At 38.2% G+C, this 13,881-nt stretch overlaps 1 protein-coding gene across 1 annotated transcript in view; it reads left to right on the forward strand.

Moving 5' to 3' along the window:
• Window positions 1-10,812, forward strand: part of KCNH8 (potassium voltage-gated channel subfamily H member 8) — a 447,861-nt gene extending 437,049 nt beyond the window's left edge. Inside the window, exon 17 of the transcript XR_014824095.1 lies at window positions 8,922-10,812. The gene's annotated coding sequence lies outside the window, so the exon portion shown is untranslated. The remainder of the gene's footprint in view (window positions 1-8,921) is intronic.
• Window positions 10,813-13,881: the final 3,069 nt, after the last annotated feature.

Genomic DNA, 13,881 nt, shown 5'->3' on the forward strand with positions numbered 1-13,881 from the left:
CAGAAAGGATTCCATCCCACCCTCCTCTGATGCTAGAATGGATTTGGGGCCAGTTAATTCACTGAATTCCAGTGTTCAGAGGGGCTGGAGCAAGAGACAGCAGTCAGATACAAAGTGAGTATAGACGAAAAGTAGCAGAAATGGGAACTGTGCCCCAGTACATGTGGCTGGAGTGTCCACAGCTCTGGGTTTGTGTCAGTGAGTCTCTAGGTTCCCTGCTTGTTTTCCATGGTCTGCCTTCCACTTTTACCTTTTTCTTTTCTTTTCATATCAACCTAAGATGACTTTAATGACCCTCCTCCATACACCAGGCACTTTAAACATGTGTGTCCCTTTAATCTTCCCCAAAACTACATAAAATATGCTTTCTTATCCCTTTATTACAAATAAGAGGGCAGAGGCTGAGAAACTATGCAGTTTTCCACAGCAAATAGGAAACACAGACTTTTCTCTCAGACTCCAAAGACAACAATCTGCACACTCCACAGTGTTGTTAGATGCCTTTCACATTCTCTTGGACATTTATAAGCACATACTTAACCCCTTCATGAAACTGAACTTGGAAAACAAATGTTATTAATAAGCACATATATTTGTATCATTCCTTAAGCATGTAAATGATTTTATTTGAGTCTCTTGATAAGACTGTTATATTCTCAGAGCATATGATTTAAGCTTATTTAATAGATGAGGATACTGAGGCAAAGTTGAAAAAGGATCTATACTTGAAACAAATGAAAATAGCTAATTTGTAAAGGGCCTTTACAGGGTAATAAGCACGATACTCGGAATTTTACATATCAATTTATTTTACCCTGACACTAATCCTATCAGGTAGTTATTGCTATTATTTTTACCACATAGCAGAGGAAAATGATGATAAAAGAGATTCGATAATCTATCCAAAGCCACCTTTCTGCTGAGTGGCTGAACTAGGATTTCAACCCAGTTATATTGGTTCCAAAACACTTGCTCTTAGCTCAACATTATATTCCACTTTTGTGCTTATTTATTACCTGTGTGCTTCTTTAGATTGTAAGGCATTCCAGGATAGCCAACATCGCTAGAATAGTAGATTCACATTCCCAACCTAGCTACCAGGTTAGAGCCTGGCCCAAAGTGGCAGCTGTGACTCTGTCATCGAAGACAATGACCATTATTTGCACAGGAATTAATAAAAGACTAGTCATTTTTGGGCTTCACATGACACTTTAGCATTCAAAGCAAATAACTGAACTGGTGTTTAAATCAGCCACTCTTGTGCTCCTGGATTCCCCTATCAACTGTGCAGCAAAGGCAGCTTGTAAAAAGGATTTAATATGGTGCAGTGTCTGTGTTCCAAATTGGAACCGAGAGATAGGCAGGATCTCCACAGATTGCATTTAGATATAAATTTATTTTACCCTAATGTACAATCTTCTGAACCACTAAAAACCTCTTTCCTTAATATAGCCTCTTTGAGGGACCTTGTGAGAATTTGGATACCTTTAGAGTATCAAGTACCCTGCAAATCAATAACCTAAGAACTCAGCATTACCACTCTTATATTTCAAAGAAAGAAAGAAAGGAGGAAGGGAGGAAGAAAGGCAAAGGAAATGGAACCTTCTTTTTAAGCCTGAAGGTCTCTGAATTGCCCAAGTCGATAGCTCAGATGCTGCTGGTGATAAGCAAAACAGAAAAACGCACACACGAAGGGTGTTACTCCTCTAGAGAAACCAAAATGGCAAGTCATTCTCACAAAAACATTCAAGACAGAGAGATACCTTTCTTCTTAGTCTTTCATTAACACAGGCACAAGTTAACTATGACTCTTGTCCCACCTCAACCATTCTGGGTTAAACATGATTTTTTTTTTTTGTCTTTTTGCCATTTTTTGGGCTGCTCCCGTGGCATATGGAGGTTCCCAGACTAGGGGTCTAATTGGAGCTGTAGCTGCCAGCCTACGCCAGAACCACAGCAACTCGGGATTCCAGCTGTGTCTGCGACCTACACCACAGCTCATGGCAATGCTGGATTGTTAACCCACTGAACAAGGGCAGGGATCGAACCCGTAACCTCGCGGTTCCTAGTCGGATTTGTTAACCACTGCACCATGATGGGAACTCCAAACATGAATTTTTTATTTAGGCCCCCTAATTCTCAGGTTTGACGCTAGAGCTTTCTTTTAGAACCCGGCCCTTCCTATTTATAAAGGTTGAGATGTAACCAAAAGTTTCTCTGCCCCTTTTCCTCCTCTTCTCCCTCCCCTTCCTCCCCTTAATTCACCCCTATACTCTAAGTTGAAATATCAACACAAGAGAGTTGGCTTAAATGTGAGATAAAATATTTCCATCACCTGTTCAGAGACCTCTGCCAAATATCAAGGTTATTGACCCACATGAAGTGTAAATATACTTTGAAAACCATATGTCAAGAGACCTCAGCTTCTATTATTCACTTGGGCCCACTCAGAAGCACACTGCTCAAAGAGAGCGCTCTGCCAGAGGCCACGGTGTGGTTGCTCTTTTATTACCCTAGGTCACATCAAAGAAATGATTCACTTGCTGTGATTGAAAACAAACAGCTAAAGTTTTTATTTATAGAGAGGAAATCTGACAGAGTAAAAAGGACTTCAGGTTTTTCCCTAAGATACCATCAATGTTAGTTTTCAGTAATCACATGGACTCCCATCTTTTCTACAATGGTTGGGGGATAGATCAGTGTGGAAGGCAGCTTCCGACGTGCCTATTTCCTGGTGCTCAGGCCCTTGTGTGATCTCCTCCCCTTGAGTGTCTGTTGGGGCTAGTGAGTTTCTTCTAGCCAGCAGAATACAGCCAAAGTAATGCAATATCCCTTCCACTATCAGGTAACAAAAAACCATGACTTCTGTCTTGCTGGCATTTTCTCACTCATGTCTTCTCACTTACTCACTGTGATGGAGGCTCCACCAGTTGGGCATGCAGGGCAGCCTCTGGCCAGCATTCGCGGAGGAATGGAGACCTTCAGCTTTGCAACCCCCAGAGAACTGAATCTTGCCAACAACCGCTGAAGGAGCTTGGAAGCTGATCCTGCCCCAGTTAAACTTGGAGTTGAACCTTGCAGCCTCTTGTTATACCTTGATGGTAGTCTTCTAAGAGACTCTGCAGCAGAGAAACCAGCTGAGCTGTGCTCAGATTCTTGATCCACACAACTTGTGATGTAATAAACATGTGTTGTTTTATGCCAGTAATTTTGGAGACAATTTGCTATGCAGCAAAAGATAGCAAATACAGTAAGAATGGAGGCATATGCCCATAAATTGGGCAAAGGCGCTAACATCCATTCTCAATAAAAGCAGCTGCCAAAAAACCCCAGACATTTAATGGTCATGGGGTTGCTTGGTGAGCATGACATAAGGTAAAAAGGAATTCATTAAATTTAAAAGCTCTTTCATCCACAGTTGACCAACTCTTAAAGATTAAAAAACAATGTTCTTTCCTTTGGATAGCACAGGGAAGCACTTATGAGTTTTTGCCTTTCATTCCACACAGCCCTTCTCCAAACCGCCCAGTTACAATACAGTTAATTAGGCTTCTGCCTCCTGTAGTTATCTCAGAATTCACAACCATCTGACCACACTGATTGCGAGGTTTCCAAGTCTCAATCAGATGTTTCTACTACTGTCCATCTAATGCTGATTGCTACAAGCTTCCATCTCAACCTAGTCCCAATAACTACAGTATTATTAGCTCCAGTCTATGCATAGGGGAATCTGAGAGAGATCACAAGACATGTACATGGAAGAGCCAAGAATAGAATTCATTCTCAAGGTGATGCATCCCTTGGACTACCAACTTCTCAATACCCTTGCTTCTTGGTTCTTGGTGGAAATACAAAATAGATTTCAAGACTTGCACATTGAATAGTGCTCAGAGCTCCCTGTTCTACCTGTTTCTGCCCTAATTCCTGTTCTTAATCCCAGCTTCTTGTCCTTTGGGTTATATAGTCCCTCCGCCAGCTTTGTGCTTTCAAAAGTTCATTGATCTCTTTCCCAGAGTCTTAGCACTCTCCTCCACATGTTCTCTCTTGCCTCCTTGGATGGCTTAGAGGAGGTGTGGGTTTTGAAATCTTAGCCTTCCTGGGTTCTGATTCTGGTACTACCATTTTCTAGATATGTGACTTTGAAACAATTGCATTAATATCTCTCTTCCTCAGTTTCTTAACAGTGTCTGAAATAATCATGGGTGTTTTAATGATTAAATGAGATGCCAGGTGTAAAACATCAGCATGGTGACTGCCACATTGCAGGTGCGCAACAATTCTGAGTTCTCTACCTGTCTTATTATCTCCCCCATAGTCTTTCCTATATAAATGGAAAGAAGTAGACTATTTTCCTTGGCTAACCAGTTCTTTCTCTACTTTTGCAAACCCAACATCAACTGAGTACATAATTAAAATGATTAAAACATATGCTTTCTTTCAGGGGTTGATTCTTCCTGTTGTGTTGTTTCTTGGTCAGCGTTAAAATTTCTTTCAACATCACCACGCGGTAATGCCATAAAGGATGTTACATATCAGGCATCATTTCTAAGTTGATGGGGTGGGGTGATGTTCGTGAGAATGATATTAAATCCCAAGTTAACACGAATGTTGATGCCCAGGGAAATCTGTAAATGATTCCATGAATTCAGCTGCCTTTAGGGAGTGTTGAAAAAATCCCCGAAGTGAGTCCAAAGATGATCAATATCAGATTGTAAATCAGATAACACATGACAGACTTTGACACTTGGTGTGTGCCCTCTTCTGAAGCCACTCCTCCTGGCCAAGACTTCATCCTGTATGGACTCAGAAAGGCACTTGACAGACCTTCCCTGATCTCAACACTTCCACTTCAAGCCCTATGTTTATCTCCCAAAAAACAACCTGTCCTTGATAGTGTTTACCAATTTTTCTAATTTGTTTCTGCTTTTTTTTTTCCTCTCCTCTATAAAGGGTTAAAGCCCTCCTTTTTTACATGAAACCGAGCATTAAAGTTTGGATGTCTTTCCACTTTACTGATGCCTTTAGACTTGGACACACAACAGGTACTGGGGCTCACTTGAGAATCAGAAAGGAGGCTGGAAGTAGTTGATGATTTACCATCTCACAGACAGGTGTAGAGCCCAGCCCAGGACAAACTTTCATCCTTTAAGATCTCCATCTCTTTTTTCAATGATTTTTTTGCCCAGATGAAATAAATTTATTTCTTATATTCAGTGCAAGGTTTCAAGCATTAAGGAATATAAGAACTGCTGGGATTCCCTCTTAGCAAAATTTATGCATGCAATGGCAGGCACTGTCATCTTTAGTCCCCATTAAATCATTTATTATTTTTGCAACCTGTGTGCAGAGGCTGCACTAAGTTCCACTATGATTTTAATATGAAACTAGAAATTTCATGTGAGAAACATATAGCAATTCCACCTTCAGGTCCTAGCTCAGATGTCACTTATTTAGATTTATAATCTTAGAGTGCTGTGAGATTTTCTTTTCTTTTAAAGCTAGTTTAATAATTAAATTCATAAAATGTTTAATATATGAAATGAAAAATTCTTAACCTATAAATGATTGTGTCTTAGAAAATGTACTCATGGCTACTTTATTTCCAAGAATAAAGACAGTAAGAAACTTAAAAATCAGCATCCTCTTTAAATTTTCCAATTCATTGTAATGTGTTTTAGGCGTGAAGCGCTAGCAAAAAAAGAAGAAAAATAATAAAATATAACTTAGTTTTTTTCTCTTCTAAATTTCTATAAGATTTTCTTTTCTTTCCTTTTCTTTTTCTTTTTCTTTTTTTTTTTTTTTCTTTTTTCTTTTTTTTTTTTAGGGCTACCCCTGCAGTATATGGAAGTTCCCGGGCTAGAAATCAAATCAGAGCTGCAGCTGCCAGCATACACCACAGCCACAGCAACACTGGATCCAAGCTGTATCTGCAACCTATGCCACAGCTTGCAGCAACACCAGATCCTTAACCCACTGAGTGAGGCCAGGGATCAAACACGCATCCTCACGAAGACAACATCAGGTCCTTAACACACTGAGCTGCTACAGGAACTCTGAGATTTTCTTTTACAGGATTTAAATTTAAAATGTGTTCTACTTATTTAATGTCTTCTAATCAGACTGTAAACTCTTTGAGAACAGGCACTTAGTCTATTTGGCTCATCAGTACATCTGCAAAGAACATAGAAATTAACATGGTTTTTTTTTTGTTGTTTGTTTGTTTTTGTTTTTTGAGTTTTTTTTTGTCTTTTTAGGACCACACCAGTGGCATATGGAAGTTCCTAGGCTAGGGGCCGGCTAGAGTTGCCGGCCTACATCACAGCCACAGCAACATGGGATCCAAGCCTCATCTGTGACCTATACCTCAATTCAGGGCAACACTGGATCCTGTAACCCACTGAGTGGGGCCAGGGATCGAACTCGCATCCTCAAGGATACTAGTTGGATTTGTTATCGCTGAGCCACAATGGGAACTCCAATGTGTGTTTAACGCTGAATAAAGGAACAAATGCATAGATAAAAGGAGCTCAGATCATATTTCTGTATGCAATCAACTGTGTCCTTGAGAAATTTTACCGACGTCTAGCCAATCTCTAACTTGTGTTCCCTGTGTCATGTTACCCCCTCATAAGTAGTGGACCTTCCAGTAGAACAACTTAGGGCTGATTTGAGTTCTTCAAGTCCCTTGAAATCTCTAACAGTGTAGCTGCTCAGCCAGGTCCGATCCTACTCAATCTCCAGCTTCCTCAGACTCTTCAGGTTCTGAATAAGAAATCATTATCAACACCCAGAACTTCTAGGCTTCTTATCTAAAAAGCATGAAATTATATCCATTGGGTCAAAGATTGTCCCCAAAACCTGAAAGATATCATGAACCTAGAATTTCATCATCTTTGAATACAGAGGAAAGCAATGAAAGAGGGGAAAAAAGGTAGGAAGTGAAAAGAGAAAGAAAACAGAAAAGAGCATTATTTTTTTACGCAGCCATTGGAAATAAGGAAAATAACAATTCTTATGTAACTAGTTACATCATTTTGCAGTCACCAAAGAATTATAGCACATTTCTCAAAGCCTATGTTTTTAAAATCAATAAATAGGTGCTCGCTTCGGCAGCACATATACTGAAATTGATAAACAGAGTGTTGAGACAGTGGTATTGTCGCTTACAATTTAATATGTTGCTATTGGGAGCATAGTAAGATACCTGGTGTTTATATTTCATATAAGTTTCTATCTGTTATCTATCAAGGGAAATTTGAATAAGGACACTGTGGTTTAGAATACCTCAAAATTTCTCAGCTGTAGCTTGATATGCAGATATAATTAGTGGTGGGAATGGAATTCCCTGCGCTGGGAATTCTGGCTTTATTGCTGTTAAATCTTCTGCACAGAGGTTGGGCCAGAAGGTCTTGGAACCACATGTTCCACTTCCTTCTCTGATTCTGTCCTCATTTCTGCTTCTGAGTAGATTTCCTCCAAGAACAAAACCACAAGATGTAAATGGACCCTGTTGCCATAGCAGCTAAAATGTTTGGTTTCACCTTCCTCCTCTCAAAGAGACCTTAATGCATTCATCACCTTTTTCGGGTTTAGAACATAAATTAGACGCTAGGCTAGGATTAGCCTCAGATAATCTCTTTCAACCACAGAGATAAAGCATCTTTGAGAATTCACTGACTGTTGATATTCCAAATCATCAACAAACCACTTGCAGCATGAAAAAGAATCAACCGTATGATTGATTGATTGTTCCTCAGCAATACCATCTGTCTAGGGGTTTCTCTAAAAGTTCTATGGCAAGAGAAAACAAAGAACGCTAATCGAGCCTGAACTTTGTGGCTTAGAAAGTTGGTTACATCTCAAGTTAGATTTACATGTTTGATTCCCTGCAGTTTAGTTTAGCAAGCAATACCTAATTAAGGTTGTCTCTCCCTCTGATTGAGTCATATAATTACTTGCTTACATTTCCAAGCTCTCACATCCATTTCAATTTCTTTTGCTTTCTCCATGAAATTACCATCTTGTTGGTTAGTTAAAAAGATTAAAGCCTAGCTGACAAAGAAGTACGATTCTTTCTTTGAGGTGACTAGCCCCTGTGTCTCCATAATAGAAACAGGAAAGGCAGGAAGTTCTACAGATTCTGTGGCATTTATTGCTAAGTTTGTCCGTGTCTGTCCATTTCAATTCATGGCTCTCTGAAGCTGTAGAAAATAGGGAGCTAGAGTGTGCAAAAGGAAGACAAAAACAGACAAGCATTTGTCTACACAAAGATATACACAAAAATTCACCGCAGTTTTATTCATAATAGTTTCAAAATCAGAAACGACCCAAATGTCTATTAAATAGGAGATGGACAAAATGCTACTTACTGGGCAATAAAAATATATGATTTACTAATACAAGTAACAACATGGATGAATCACAAAATTGCTTTGTTGGATGGAAGAAATATACTGTATGATTATATTCATACAAAACTCTAGAAAAGAGGAATTGAATTTATCATGACAAAAAGCCGATCTCAATGAAAACAAGGAACATTTGTGGAGTGATAAAAATGGTCTGTATATTGATTGTAGGTGCTCTTCTGCAGGTGTATAAATGCATCAAAACTCATTAGAAAACTTAAAATGGTAGCATTTTATTGAATGTAAGTTATATGCAGTAAATATGGCACATATACATTCTTCATCTCTTACTACCAAACCCTTGTCAACACTGACACTGTCTTTTACCTTGACCTTCACGTTCAAATAAAGAAACAGACCCAACTTTAAAAAATAATTGTATTTCTTTGGATTAGATGCTATATGTCTGTCATACACTGGATGATATCCTTAAAGATACCAAGTCCTGGGAAACTGTAAAGGAAAAAAGGGCCTTTGCAGATGTGATTAAGGGTCTTGTCCTGGACTATTCAGACAGGATCTAAAATGCTACCATAAGAGTTCTTAAAAGAGAGAAGCAAAGGGAGATTTCCCATACAGAGAAGACAATGTGAAGACAGAGACAGAGATTGGAGTAACAGAGCCATAAGCCAAGGACAGCTGGCAGCCACCAGAAGCTGGAACAGGTAAGAAAAGGATTCTCCCCTGTGACTTCAAGAAAGAGCATGGCCCAGCGTGACTTTATTCCAGTGATACCGATTTTGGATTTGGCTCCAGAACTGCAAAAAATGAACTTTTATTATTTTAAGCCACCAAATTTGTGGTAATTTATTATAGCAGCCACGGGAAAACTAATTTAATCATTTTTCTAGAATCCTGGACATTTAGAAACTGCAAAAATCCATTCAATCAGAAAAGTAGTTAATGAGTGCATACTGTAAACAAGACCTCAGGGAGAACTGAGCTCAAAACACAGTCACAGAGAGGAAACAGATGCTAGCACATAGGCCAGAAGAGAAAAGAACTGTAACAGAAGCTACATGCATGATGGGAAAATAGATGAGGGAAAGGTGATATCTAACCCAAGGATCAAAGAATGCTTCTGGAAAAAGACATCTTCAAATTTGGCCTTGAAAATTGATAAGACCTCAGCAAACATTGACAGGAAACCTGAATGTATTGGAGAGCCACTGGCACAAGTTCATTCATGCTTAAACTTCCTGGGGCTCTTGATATCAGCTTGCTTGTTTTGTTTTTGTTTTTGTTTTTGTTTTTGTCTTTTTGCTATTTCTTGGGCCGCTCCCACGGCATATGGAGGTTCCCAGGCTAGGGGTTGAATCGGAGCTGTAGCCACTGGCCTACGCCAGAGCCACAGCAACACGGGATCCGAGCTGCGTCTGCAACCTACACCACAGCTCATGGCAACGCCGGATCGTTAACCCACCGAGCAAGGGCAGGGACCGAACCCTCAACCTCATGGTTCCTAGTCAGATTCGGTAAACACTGCGCCACCACGGGAACTCCTCAGCTTGCTTGTAATTCAGATAATGCCACCGTGAAATCATAGTGCCACTCTCGCTCAAAATGAAAAACATAAAATTGATGCTGTTCTTGTATCTTGACATTAGCCATAACCATCATGTCCTCCTCTGTAGGAAAAGTTCTAATGCTCAAACAAGTGTTATAAATATAGCTTCCCTTGGCACCAGCCTTTTAGGTCTGTGTCTAAGGGCAAGAGTCTGAGGCTTTGTAGTTGTTTTGCAGTACTCCCAATATCTCAGAGATTCATTCGTCCAAAAGGTGTAAGCCACACACAAAGTTCTAAGAACAAAGGGTGAAACACAACAATGCCCACGATGTGCTGTCACATAAGATGTTTAAGGACTAGTAACCAACAGCAGCATTTTTCAAAAATAAAAGCTATGTTCCAGGCTTTGTAGCTAAGTAAGCTATAAAATTCTCCTTAGTTTTCACCAAATCCCCACACTTTCCCTCCATAGACACACATATTATCAATAATAAATGGAAATGAACTGTACCAGGTATGAAAGCACTTTACAGTAATGAAAGTAGCTTGCTGCCAGAGATAGAATATTGAGCTTGATGATAAAGAAGGAATAGAGGAACCAAAATTATTCACAAATATAGTAGAAGTCTGCTTTATGGTAAAGTTAATATTTCGTACCAATGGGCAATAAATGATATAAAAAAACTAGCATTTAAAAAATAGGCTGGATTCTAATTCACTTTTTGCACTAAAATATAAATTCCAGAATATCAGAGACTTTAGGAATTAAAAAAAATAAAATAATAAAAGTGCTGGAAGAGCAAATGCAGAAACAAACATGCACAAACATATAAATATCTGTTAGTACAGAATTCTTTTCCAAGCAAGGCACAACACCTAATGCCATGAAGACAAAAATATTAAAAACATAAGTTAAAAAGATTGATAAATTTGACTACATAAAAATGAAAACTTTTATACCAGAAAAAACACTATGAACAAAGTTAACAGTGTGGAGAAAATATATGCAGCCAAGGACAAAATGATAATTTTCTTCAAAATTATAAATATTAATTAAAACAAAAGATTAGTTATCCCATGGAAAAACTGATAAAGGACAAGGAAAAAGTGGTTCATGTGGTTAATAAAATACTGATGTTTTGTTAAACCAGAATCACTTTCTCAAAGGTTAATTTGGCAACATCTATCAAATTTTAAAGTGCATAAACAATTTGATGGATATTTCCACATCTAGAAAATTACTCTACAAATATTCTCATCCAAATACCCGCAAATATTTATATATAAGAATATGTTTTATATATGGCCGGTTGTGATATCCTAATGGTGTCCAAAATTGTTTAATAAAATCTGTCCATTAAGAAGGGGGCCTCAATTACTTCATAATGGATAAGTATCACCATCACTCTATGGAAAGAGGTATCAATTTATGAAAGATTTTTGTTATTATTACTGTAATATGTTGAAAATATTTTTATTGAAGAAAAGACACCAAGGATATGTTAGGGAGGAGGAAAAGCAATCTATAGTTACAAGTTCATCTTGCATTATTTCATTTCAAAGAAAAGGGCATAGAATTTTTTTAAAATATATGAAACGAAGTACAGCTATCTTCTATGCTGAAACTCATTAAAGTTGCTCGTCCTCATTTCCTAAAGTTTCCAGTTAATCATTTTGAAAATATCTCTCACTCCACTATCAAATAAGTGAGAAAAGTCATGTAGCAGAAATCTTTGGGTGAGAGTTCTTCCTCAAATGATGTTTTAGCCAGTCATTATAGAATACTCATCTTCCAAGTTATTAACAGCAAAAGAGATCACAAGAGGAGTCTAACCTGAGATGAGGGCAAATGATACAGGGAATGTTTCATAACTCATTGAAAAGAAATGTCACTCCCAGTCGTCCAAAAAATAGCTTTGCCGTATAGCAGAAACTGGCACAACACTATAAATCATGCATACTTTAAAAAATAATCAATTTTTAAAATATCTTTTTATAAGTTTTCAAATTAAAACTATATCATTCATTCCAGACAAGTCCTAGAGCAGATTGCTGAAGTTTTTCTAATCATAGAGTCGCCTGTGGAAAGCTAAGTGAGAAAAGAGGAATCTTTGGTTAGCTTTCCCTTGTGGTCTGAACCTTTGGTAACTCAGAAATGAAGGCTTTTGTTCCACCAACTTTCTAGTTGGAAATCTTGTTAAAATGACCACCAAGGGCTTTAAAATTCAGCAGCAAGCACATGAATGCCTTGCCAGTAAAATGGAAAGAATTATTTCCTAGGAATTCTAATTTCAACCAACGGAAGAGTCAAAAAGAGGTTATTTCAACATAACCACCTATCTTCATTGTGAAGGCACAATCTTAAGTGTTAATCCCAGGTGACCGTAAGGACAATTCCAACCTTAAATAAGAGGCATCAGATTCTGGGATTTTCTGCCAGTCCCTCTCTGATCATTACCCTGGTTCCTGTAATAATGGAGCCAACCCTTGTCCCTATTTTCAGAGATATCACTTTGCCCAAACATACAAAGCTTTAAAGATGGAAAAATGCAGAATATACCACACCACTTTAACATGCCACTATGACCACCTTGTTTCGATATGGTTTTGATTTAATCATACTATTTGCTCTTCAGCAGTTTTATACATGCTAATATAGATTTCTTTTTTTGTTGTTCTTTTGTTTGTTTCTTTGGCTGCACCCATGGCATGTGGAAGCTCCTGGGCCAGGGATCATACCCATACCACAGCAGCTACCCAAGCCACGGCAATGACAGCACTGGATCCCCGATAAGTTGTGCATAGGAAAACTCCCAGGCTAATATAGATTTCACATGAAACTGTAACCCACTCTCTCGAAAGGACCAAAAAATTTATGTACTTTTGGTCCATTTATGGATACATTTTTAAGTTATGAAACTCTCAGAAAAGTTGCATTTTTTAGATGTGGAAAATGCCTATTATCATCCCAGTTACATTTATTTTAAATCAAGCTGCAGCAGCTAAAGATTCTGATCAATTCTGGGAGTTCCTGTTGTGGCTCAGCGGGTTAAGAACACGACGTTGTGTCCATGAGGATGCAGTTCGATCTCTGGCCTTGCTCAGTGGCTTAAGGATCCTGCACTGCTACAAGCTGCAATGTAGGTTGCAGATGCAGCTCAGATATGATGTTGCTATGGCTGTGGCTGTGCCGTAGGCTGGCAGCTGGCAGCTCCAATTTAACCCCTAGCCTGGGAACTTCCATATGCCACAGGTGCGGCCCTAAAAAAAAAAAAAAAAAAAAAAAAATCAATTCTATCCCAACTTCATCAACATAGTTATCAACTTTAAAAAAATGTTCTATTCAATATTGCTCTATTCTACATTTGATATTGCTTCTATTCTACATTTTAACAGTATCGACGATGTCTCATATTTTGCTTTCCAATTGTATTTCTTTTTAATTGAAATAGAGTTGATGTAAAATATTATATTAATTTCAGGTGTATTACAGAGATATTTGACATTTTCATACACTATGAAATGTTTACCAGGATGAGTTGAGTAACCACACATCCCCATGCAAATTTATCATAATATTATTGGCTGTATTCCTTAAATTGCATTAAAAAATTCTCATAACTTGTTAGATTACTAGAGGCTTATATCTTTTACATCTATTTGCTCACTCCTCCTCACCCCCCAGTCTTCTGGAAACTAGTCATTTGTTCTCTGTATCTGAAAGTCTGTTTTAATTTTGGTTTGTTTGTTTTATTTTTTAGTTTCCATATATGTGAAAGCAAGCAGTATTTGTCTTTCTCTGTCTGACTCATTTCACTTAGCACCCTCTAGATCCATCCATGTTGTCACAAATGGCAATACATCTTTTCTTAATGACTGAGTAAATATTCCATTGTATGTGTAGGTATGTATCACATTTTCTTTATTCATTTGTCTATGGATGGACACTAAGGTTGTTTCCATGGC

This window comes from Sus scrofa, chromosome 13 (assembly GCF_054392235.1).
Source record: "Sus scrofa isolate SSC_HxYL_T2T_F1_AM1 chromosome 13, Sscrofa_HxYL_maternal_Yorkshire_Landrace_v2.0, whole genome shotgun sequence".
In the NCBI taxonomy this organism is placed as follows: Eukaryota; Metazoa; Chordata; class Mammalia; order Artiodactyla; family Suidae; genus Sus; species Sus scrofa.